The sequence below is a fragment of the Mchenga conophoros genome, linkage group LG14, assembly GCF_057382185.1.
Source record: "Mchenga conophoros isolate Kocher_MC1m ecotype Shallow Benthic linkage group LG14, M_conophoros_male_GT1.1, whole genome shotgun sequence".
Lineage (NCBI taxonomy): Eukaryota > Metazoa > Chordata > Actinopteri > Cichliformes > Cichlidae > Mchenga > Mchenga conophoros.
Genome location: NC_140539.1, coordinates 15,713,314 through 15,724,729, shown reverse-complemented (window position 1 = coordinate 15,724,729; position 11,416 = coordinate 15,713,314).

Sequence of the window (11,416 nt, the reverse complement as noted above, 5' to 3'; positions counted from 1 at the left end):
TGGATTCTGTCAGTGTTTTGATCTGTTCACCATCAACATTGCGTGCAGCAGCAACCACAGCCTCCCAGACACTGTTCAGAGAGGTGTACTGTTTTCCCTCCTTGTAAATCTCACATTTGATGATGGACCACAGGTTCTCAATGGGGTTCAGATCAGGTGAACAAGGTGGCCATGTCATTAGTTTTTCTTCTTTTATACCCTTTCTTGCCAGCCACGCTGTGGAGTACTTGGACGCGTGTGATGGAGCATTGTCCTGCATGAAAATCATGTTTTTCTTGAAGGATGCAGACTTCTTCCTGTACCACTGCTTGAAGAAGGTGTCTTCCAGAAACTGGCAGTAGGGCTGGGAGTTGAGCTCGACTCCATCCTCAACCCGAAAAGGCCCCACAAGCTCATCTTTGATGATACCAGCCCAAACCAGTACTCCACCTCCACCTTGCTGGCGTCTGAGTCGGACTGGAGCTCTCTGCCCTTTACCAATCCAGCCACGGGCCCATCCATCTGGCCCATCAAGACTCACTCTCATTTCATCAGTCCATAAAACCTTAGAAAAATCAGTCTTGAGATATTTCTTGGCCCAGTCTTGACGTTTCAGCTTGTGTGTCTTGTTCAGTGGTGGTCGTCTTTCAGCCTTTCTTACCTTGGCCATGTCTCTGAGTATTGCACACCTTGTGCTTTTGGGCACTCCAGTGATGTTGCAGCTCTGAAATATGGCCAAACTGGTGGCAAGTGGCATCTTGGCAGCTGCACGCTTGACTTTTCTCAGTTCATGGGCAGTTATTTTGCGCCTTGGTTTTTCTACACGCTTCTTGCGACCCTGTTGACTATTTTGAATGAAACGCTTGATTGGTCGATGATCACGCTTCAGAAGCTTTGCAATTTTGAGACTGCTGCATCCCTCTGCAAGATATCTCACTATTTTTGACTTTTCTGAGCCTGTCAAGTCCTTCTTTTGACCCATTTTGCCAAAGGAAAGGACGTTGCCTAATAATTATGCACACCTGATATAGGGTGTTGATGTCATTAGACCACACCCCTTCTCATTACAGAGATGCACATCACCTAATATGCTTAATTGGTAGTAGGCTTTGGAGCCTATACAGCTTGGAGTAAGACAACATGCATGAAGAGGATGATGTGGACAAAATACTCATTTGCCTAATAATTCTGCACTCCCTGTATTGTTAACTTTTGTAAGGTTTATTTAGTGAACATATCCAGCTGCAGCTCCACTGTGATCCTGAACTGGATAAGCACTTAAGAAAATGTGTCAATAAATGGACATACATCAACTTACTATATTTATCCAAACAGACGGGACCAATAATGCTTCGCTGAGTTAGAGACTTTAACAGTCTCTTCTATGTAAGAATGTCTCGTGCTGATAGACCTGCAAACTTGACAACAAAGGTTTTTCAGACTACATGTAGCTGTCCTCTATGTCAGCTCACACATTTACGTCACACTTATTTCTGCTTTCCCATTTTATAATTATTACTTACATTTTGATTAGATACCTTGAGTTTGTAAATGATCAGATTACATAATTGGAATACAATGTATCCAATTCAGGGTTGCGGGAGGATGAAGCCTATCCCAGCTGATACAGGACAAAGACAGGCTGCCAGTTTATTGCAGGGCTAACACAATATGTGTAACAGAAAATCCACTTAAATGTTTGATATTTCTTATAATAATCATAATTATGACTATTATTTAAAGGTTTCTTTATAAATACATTTTGATTTTTTATAACACCTAAAATATAAACCTGAGCTGTTTCAGATTCTGACCTCACTGCAGCTCCCTCTTGGAAGTACGTCTGCTTCTTGTCTACCCCCAGTGTTGACCGCCTGCCCTTGATATCACGTACTGTACCTGAGGAACAAAAAAGGACAAACACTTGCCTTCATTTAAGAAGTACATTCATACAGAGGTAATCTATGGAAACACACTAGTTCACCCTTTGGGAGAAATCAGTTCCTGTGAAACATTTCTGTAAATGAACATCATGTGGAGAATGAATGAAACGAGTTCTTCAGGTGACTCAGCAGTCCCACACTGACAAATGAAATCTAGTTAAACTATTAAGCATATTTGCTCTTCTGAAATCTGTGTTAAACAACAACGAACATAAATTAGTAACAAAAATACAGCTGAGTAGAGGCTTTACAAACCACCAGCAGCCATAATGCTAAATTGTAATCTTCAAATGTTTCTGAGCCGTCTTCAACCTGCTTTTAACACATTAAAGTCCCACAGTCAATGCAGCCTGACTCAATCCTAGATGTTCAGCACACAGAGACACAGAGGTACCGTTTAAAGTTTAGTGTTAACATGAGTCACTGATCATTTGCAGTATTACAGAGTCTGGCAGTCCTTGCATGACGTCCACGTCACTGTAAGTTTCTAGCTGACTCTCAGGTGTGACAGGTGTGCCAGCAGGAAAGCGTAATAATAACCTGCATTCTGAGGTTTGTCATGCAGGCTTAAAGGAGCCAGGCTTTGTTCACACGGCTAGGATTGTATTTTAAACTGACCCTGGGTCAGTATAAGTATCATACAGTTTAAACGAAGCACTGAAACTTGCACATATTTATTATAGATGCACTGAAGCTAATCGACATATTTGCTGTCAGTCTGTGGCTGCGATTAAACACTTTACTGAAAACTTTATTAACTAGTAACTTTATCAGTCATGACAGAAGCTAATATTTCTGTGCTAACATCGTTTAAACAGTAACAGCCTTACTACAATATAAGCTAACGTTTACACCGTAACTTTAAGCTAGCACCATAAAGATGGTAAAACACGTAATAATATCTACAAATGCATCTTAAAGCTGTTATATTAGCACTCGGTGTATTACTAACATAACCACATTAACATTACTGACACACACTGACTTTTAATAGTCATTCTATAAATGCTGTCCGTTCAAATGGTCTTACCTGTACACACTGCATATCCACCGGATTGCAGCCAGAGTGGATTCTGGAGTCTTCCACGCTCCTGTTAGTGATCCTCCATCTGGATGGATGAGAACAACCTTCTGAACAATCTAGCAGGAGATGGCCCATATCTATGGGACTGATTTGTGCTAATAACGCCCATTGTATGGACTGATAACAGCCGAAGCGGGTGAATAAAGTCACCCAGTCGCTAGCTGTGCCATTACCCAGCATACATCACTCCCTCCATAAATGCAATAAACGATACAAAAGTATCGTTCTACCTGTTTTTCAGGTAGTCGTTTACATTATATAATTTACTGTGTTCAGTATACGTCACTACGCTTTGTTTAGACCCCCAAAATGGCGAATCGGGCCAAAATCCTTTCCACGCCCACCCCCGTGACATCACGCTCCAAAGCCCTATGACATCATATATCGTGCATGCAGATCAAAGGCGTCTGATCCATTCGAAAGGCATAAATAGGGGTGAGAATTGCAAACTTAGTCAGTTTATTCACAGCACTCGTGTTCGCAGCATTCAAACCTAAACCTGAGAAACATTTTGAAACAGTTGGATCATTTACACAGTTGTTTTATTAAGATTCCAACATGTCTCAGAGAAAACACAGCAAAAAAAGGGAGCCCAATGTGGATATTATAAATGAGGGCTGGAAAATAATGTTTAATCAAGCACAGGAGAAGATTTTAAACCTGATGACACAAAACAAAAGCAAATGTGCTGAATTAAGAAAAATGTCCCACCTGCTTAAAGAAAAAGAAGCTATTAACCAGGAGCTCTATGGGAAACTCGAGCTTAAGAACCTGGAGACTGAGGAACTTAATAAATTAAAATACAAATACAGTGAAATCTTAAAAAAGAACACAGAGCTCTGGGGACAGAATAAGAACGTAAACTACAAATACAGTGAAATCCTAAAAAAGAACACAGAGCTCGAGGGACAGAATAAGAACTTAAACTACAAATACAGTGAAGTCCTAAAAAAGAACACAAAGCTTAGCGGACAGAATAAGAACTTAAACTACAAATACAGTGAAGTCCTAAAAAAGAGCACTGAGCTTGAGGAACTTAATAACAACTTAAAATCCAAAAATGATGAAATCCTGAGAAAGAACTCAGAGCTCGAGGGACAGAATAAGAACTTAAACTACAAATACAGTGGTGAAGTCCTAAAAAAGAACTCAGAGCTCGAGGGACAGAATAAGAACTTAAACTACAAATACAGTGAAGTCCTAAAAAAGAGCACTGAGCTTGAGGAACTTAATAACAACTTAAAATCCAAAAATGATGAAATCCTGAGAAAGAACACAGAGCTCGAGGGACAGAATAAGAACTTAAACTACAAATACAGTGAAGTCCTAAAAAAGAGCACTGAGCTTGAGGAACTTAATAACAACTTAAAATCCAAAAACAAGAAAATGCTCAAGGAACAGCACGTACTGGGTGGTTTCGGCCAAGGGCCTAGTGTCAACTTGGGGGAGAAATCGGAGCACTGTGCATGTTGCCCCAATTCATGCACCCAGCAACTGAATCATGAGGGGCCAAAAGATGCACCAGTGCCTGAGCCCACCAAGGACTCCACAAAGGAGTGTGACGTGTGTGAGGCTGAGCCCTCTGCACCTTGTAATGATGTGACAGTGGAAGCTCCACTGTCAGAGGAACAGTTGCTTGTTAAAGAGCTCATAAAGGCAGTAATCACACATGCCTCAAGAGAGGCAAATGTGTCGCCATCCGATGAGATTCAGCAGGGTCTCTTCATAGCTCTGTGGGCGCAACTTAAAGAAGAAACTCTAAATATAAAAAAAAAGAGGATCAAAAGTCTTGAAAAGGCAATTTTCAAAGACATTACAAAGGAACTGGGTATTACACCTAACCTTGTTACCATTACGTTGGCTGTTGCTTCGCCGTACCAACAAGTGGTGATTTCGATATTCAAAGACCACCTGTTCCGAAAAAAGCGAAACCGACTTGCAAGGTTTTTCGCATGGTGTGGAAAAACATAGGACGATGAAGACCAGCTACCAGAAACTGACAATATCTCCCAGACACTTTTGAACGAATTTAAAGATATTATATTTCCAAGAAAACAAAATGAATATTTAGAGCAATCCACAGGATTGCTCTAAATATTTCTTTTAAATTATTTGGACAGTTTAAGTGTATTAGTTGACATCAAAGTGACTCTTTAAATTGGCTAACAACAAACGATTCAAACAAGCTAATTTATTTCACATCCAATGAGTCACTTTAAAAATCCCACGACCGGTCGAGGCAGATGGCCGTCCCTCACTGAGCCTGGTTCTGCCGGAGGTTTCTTGCTTTTAAAAGAAAGTTTTTCCTCCCCACTGTCGCCGACTGCTTGCTCAGAGGGAATTGTCAGATTATTGGGGTTTTATTTATTTTTTATCAACTAATACGGGGCTCGCAAAATCTCTAGCCCGACGTCCCGGAGCTAGCGATATCTCCGGTCGGGCGACCAAAATCTATCTCAGCCCCGCCCGTCGGGTTATCATATAGCCCGACGGGCGATTTTGCGAGCCCTGCGATCTTATTGGGCATTCCAAATGGATTTTTTTTAATTCATTAATAAAGTCCTAAAAAGAGTATATTGTGAATATTGCATGTTTTCATTGTCACACAAATGTGTACATTTTCAGCCTAGACTGAACACGTGTGTTTGTCTTCTATTCAAAATCAAACATTTTAGTAGCAACTACTTTATTAAAATATGGCAGATGTTTTACTCTGATTACACAAACTTTATGTAGGAGTAGGTCACAGATAAGAGGTATTTATTTGTAAATTTGACCTCTGACCTCACAGAGATACAGGATGACAGGATATGTGATATTAGAATCCACATATATTGGTATATAATCTCCTAAATGTTGCCAATGGCCGTAAGGAACATAGCTCTAAATAACATTATCATCTTTTTGACCCTTGCATTATTAAGTGATAAGAACAAGTAATCTGATGTCCTGTAATCATTATGACGCTATAATTTGAGATACAATAAATAAAATAAGTTTTTGTACAAAGTATCGGTATCGGATCAGTATCGTCGATACCACCCTGAATATTACTTGGTATCGGATCGGAAAGGAACTCAGTGGTATCGCACATCACTACTCATAACTTCGGGGCTGTCTATACCTTCTCTGGTACGTTGGTGTTACAGCGCTCGCGAAGCCGCCACAAAAAATTGAACAGGCATTTCCGGTCGAAACCGGCAAAAGTTTCAAAATAAAACTTAATCAAACTAAAGCTTGTTCTGTAAAGTCAACACAAAAAGGTTCAGACCTTTCTCATAGTGCATGTGTATTTTTATTTCCAAAGAAATAATTTATTTAACACAAGTCAGTGGGGTACATACTGAACGTAAGAGAATAGAAACAAAGTATCGATTCTGACGCACTAGTATAGATTCACTACTGACATTTGGATGATTCACCCACCTCTAATTGCCATTTACTTTGTCAGCATCTACCATGTATATCCACATACATTTTAATTTTTTGCCAAAAAGATTGTTTTTGAACGTTATTAAACACTTATTACACACATTCAAATAAACACATTACATGTAAAAAAAAAAAAATGCTATAAACAAAGTCAGCTAAAACATCCCTTTTGTTTCGGTACTTGAAAAAAATCGCAAATCTGGACCCATATGAAATACGGCAGTGGAGTAACGACCCAGACCGCCACTGTCCTACCCCGATATCTTCACGTATCTTGTTTGTGGAGTAAGCGCTTACACAGCGAACCAGTTTCGTAATTACAAGTCACTGGAGGCGCACATCCAATTTACAAATGGCTGGGTGCAAGATTTGGCTATTTTCAAGAAGCCAAACTCTGAGTACGTCGCCATTCATACCAAGGTAAGTCAGCTGGAGTGCATCGAGTGAAATAGCCATTTTCCACCCCCACCATAATTAATGTTATACATTTATCATTGAACTGCTAAAATATCGTTATCATATTATATGCCCATAATTGTAAAGTAGATGCAAATTAACACATTGATAATCGGGCAAATTATTAACGCCAATTTGTGTCCTCCCTGTCTCATTTCATTTATTGTCTTTACATCAACCTTGTCCTTGTATGTTTCAGGTACTGCACTCCGAAAGACTGAATGAACCTGCATTACGACCATGGGTAATTGTAAGCACCACGAAGAAGGTCGAAGCTGCACACTGCACCTGTATGGCCGGAGTTGCTGAGATCTGCACCCATGTCGCTGCACTTCTGTTTAAAGTGGAGGCAACAGTGACGATCCGTGGCACAAAGACAGTCACAGATGAACCAGCCTACTGGGTTTTGCCGGGGAACACAACCAAGATACAGCCAGTGGTTGGCCATAACATTGACTTTACATCTTCAGCAGCACAAAAAAAGACTCTTGATGAAAATATAAACGGACCGTCTGTGGTGAAAGGCAGAAGAAGCCGTCCTTCAAAAAGAAAGATTCCTTCTGCTACGTTTGAGGAGTTGTCACCAGTGTTAGACACACTTCAAAAACACAATAAAGCAGTGTGTTTGTCTGGATTGGAGAAATACTGCACATCACACACTGTACAGTCATCCACATTACCACTGTCTCTGGCGTGCTTTTCTCTTTGTGCTGAATATCAACACTGTGATTTCTTAGACTGTAAGCTTTACTTTAGCACAAACAGTTGTAGAAGCTGCCACTCCAAATGTCTTTTGATAACAAGAAAAAAATACCTTTTCAGTACACGGCCTGAAGTTCTTCTCTGACATCTTCTGCAATCGGCTTTGTCTGCTGGTTTGAAGACATAAACCACAAAAAGATGATTTAGTCACTTTGTCTGCGTCATGCAGCTCGAATGTGTCGTGTAACGATGTTGAATAGCCGTCGTTATCCCTCTGCTGTGTCAGTAGGATTGTACTGTACAGCATCTCATTGATATGTGAGGAATGCGAATGTAACACGATAACAGACTTACATCATTAAAATATAAAGGACAGGAGATATTTAGATATTTTTATATTTATATTACATTTTATAGCTGACGGATATTACTAAATAGATAGAATTTACTAAATAGCTGGATGAACATGAAAAATATGTCTATAATAACAAATGACCATGAGAGCCAGTAGAATTAATTCAACTGGACAATCAAAAGATGTCCTTAAATGCTCTTTAAGTGGCAGAACAAACGAACAAACAGTTAATTGCTTACTTGAGATGAAATCTGCTCAGCTACTTTGAAAACAGTTTCTAAGTGGTTCCTCCTTTAACAGGATGACGGCTCAGGGGTAAGGCCATCATGCAGTCCAGCAACCTTTATGGTTCTGCTTTGATTCACCAGGAACTATTAGGGAAACCTTCCAGCGCCTCCTGTGAAAGACACAGGCATAAACACACAAACATTTATTAACATGTTCCACAGTGTTCCAGTTTGATTTTCTCATCCTGTGGACAACAACGTACATGGATGCAAGTTTACAGGGAGTGCAGAATTATTAGGCAAGTTGTATTTTTGAGGAATAATTTTATTATTGAACAACAACCATGTTTTCAATGAACCCAAAAAACCCATTAATATCAAAGCTCAATGTTTTTGGAAGTAGTTTTTAGTTTTAGCTATTTTAGGGGGATATCTGTGTGTGCAGGTGACTATTACTGTGCATAATTATTAGGCAACTTAACAAAAAACAAATATATACCCATTTCAATTATTTATTTTTACCAGTGACACCAATATAACATCTCCACATTCACAAATATACATTTCTGACATTCAAAAACAAAACAAAAACAAATCAGCGACCAATATAGCCACCTTTCTTTGCAAGGACACTCAAAAGCCTGCCATCCATGGATTCTGTCAGTGTTTTGATCTGTTCACCATCAACATTGCGTGCAGCAGCAACCACAGCCTCCCAGACACTGTTCAGAGAGGTGTACTGTTTTCCCTCCTTGTAAATCTCACATTTGATGATGGACCACAGGTTCTCAATGGGGTTCAGATCAGGTGAACAAGGAGGCCATGTCATTAGTTTTTCTTCTTTTATACCCTTTCTTGCCAGCCACGCTGTGGAGTACTTGGATGCGTGTGATGGAGCATTGTCCTGCATGAAAATCATGTTTTTCTTGAAGGATGCAGACTTCTTCCTGTACCACTGCTTGAAGAAGGTGTCTTCCAGAAACTGGCAGTAGGACTGGGAGTTGAGCTTGACTCCATCCTCAACCCGAAAAGGCCCCACAAGCTCATCTTTGATGATACCAGCCCAAACCAGTACTCCACCTCCACCTTGCTGGCGTCTGAGTCGGACTGGAGCTCTCTGCCCTTTACCAATCCAGCCACGGGCCCATCAAGACTCACTCTCATTTCATCAGTCCATAAAACCTTAGAAAAATCAGTCTTGAGATATTTCTTGGCCCAGTCTTGACGTTTCAGCTTGTGTGTCTTGTTCAGTGGTGGTCGTCTTTCAGCCTTTCTTACCTTGGCCATGTCTCTGAGTATTGCACACCTTGTGCTTTTGGGCACTCCAGTGATGTTGCAGCTCTGAAATATGGCCAAACTGGTGGCAAGTGGCATCTTGGCAACTGCACGCTTGACTTTTCTCAGTTCATGGGCAGTTATTTTGCGCCTTGGTTTTTCCACACGCTTCTTGCGACCCTGTTGACTATTTTGAATGAAACGCTTGATTGTTCGATGATCACGCTTCAGAAGCTTTGCAATTTTGAGACTGCTGCATCCCTCTGCAAGATATCTCACTATTTATGACTTTTCTGAGCCTGTCAAGTCCTTCTTTTGACCCATTTTGCCAAAGGAAAGGACGTTGCCTAATAATTATGCACACCTGATATAGGGTGTTGATGTCATTAGACCACACCCCTTCTCATTACAGAGATGCACATCACCTAATATGCTTAATTGGTAGTAGGCTTTGGAGCCTATACAGCTTGGAGTAAGACAACATGCATGAAGAGGATGATGTGGACAAAATACTCATTTGCCTAATAATTCTGCACTCCCTGTATTGTTAACTTTTGTAAGGTTTATTTAGTGAACATATCCAGCTGCAGCTCCACTGTGATCCTGAACTGGATAAGCACTTAAGAAAATGTGTCAATAAATGGACATACATCAACTTACTATATTTATCCAAACAGACGGGACCAATAATGCTTCGCTGAGTCAGAGACTTTAACGTCTCTTCTATGTAAGAATGTCTCGTGCTGATAGACCTGCAAACTTGACAACAAAGGTTTTTCAGACTACATGTAGCTGTCCTCTATGTCAGCTCACACATTTACGTCACACTTATTTCTGCTTTCCCATTTTATAATTATTACTTACATTTTGATTAGATACCTTGAGTTTGTAAATGATCAGATTACATAATTGGAATACAATGTATCCAATTCAGGGTTGCGGGAGGATGAAGCCTATCCCAGCTGATACAGGACAAAGACAGGCTGCCAGTTTATTGCAGGGCTAACACAATATGTGTAACAGAAAATCCACTTAAATGTTTGATATTTCTTATAATAATCATAATTATGACTATTATTTAAAGGTTTCTTTATAAATACATTTTGATTTTTTATAACACCTAAAATATAAACCTGAGCTGTTTCAGATTCTGACCTCACTGCAGCTCCCTCTTGGAAGTACGTCTGCTTCTTGTCTACCCCCAGTGTTGACCGCCTGCCCTTGATATCACGTACTGTACCTGAGGAACAAAAAAGGACAAACACTTGCCTTCATTTAAGAAGTACATTCATACAGAGGTAATCTATGGAAACACACTAGTTCACCCTTTGGGAGAAATCAGTTCCTGTGAAACATTTCTGTAAATGAACATCATGTGGAGAATGAATGAAACGAGTTCTTCAGGTGACTCAGCAGTCCCACACTGACAAATGAAATCTAGTTAAACTATTAAGCATATTTGCTCTTCTGAAATCTGTGTTAAACAACAACGAACATAAATTAGTAACAAAAATACAGCTGAGTAGAGGCTTTACAAACCACCAGCAGCCATAATGCTAAATTGTAATCTTCAAATGTTTCTGAGCCGTCTTCAACCTGCTTTTAACACATTAAAGTCCCACAGTCAATGCAGCCTGACTCAATCCTAGATGTTCAGCACACAGAGACACAGAGGTACCGTTTAAAGTTTAGTGTTAACATGAGTCACTGATCATTTGCAGTATTACAGAGTCTGGCAGTCCTTGCATGACGTCCACGTCACTGTAAGTTTCTAGCTGACTCTCAGGTGTGACAGGTGTGCCAGCAGGAAAGCGTAATAATAACCTGCATTCTGAGGTTTGTCATGCAGGCTTAAAGGAGCCAGGCTTTGTTCACACGGCTAGGATTGTATTTTAAACTGACCCTGGGTCAGTATAAGTATCATACAGTTTAAACGAAGCACTGAAACGTGCACATATTTATT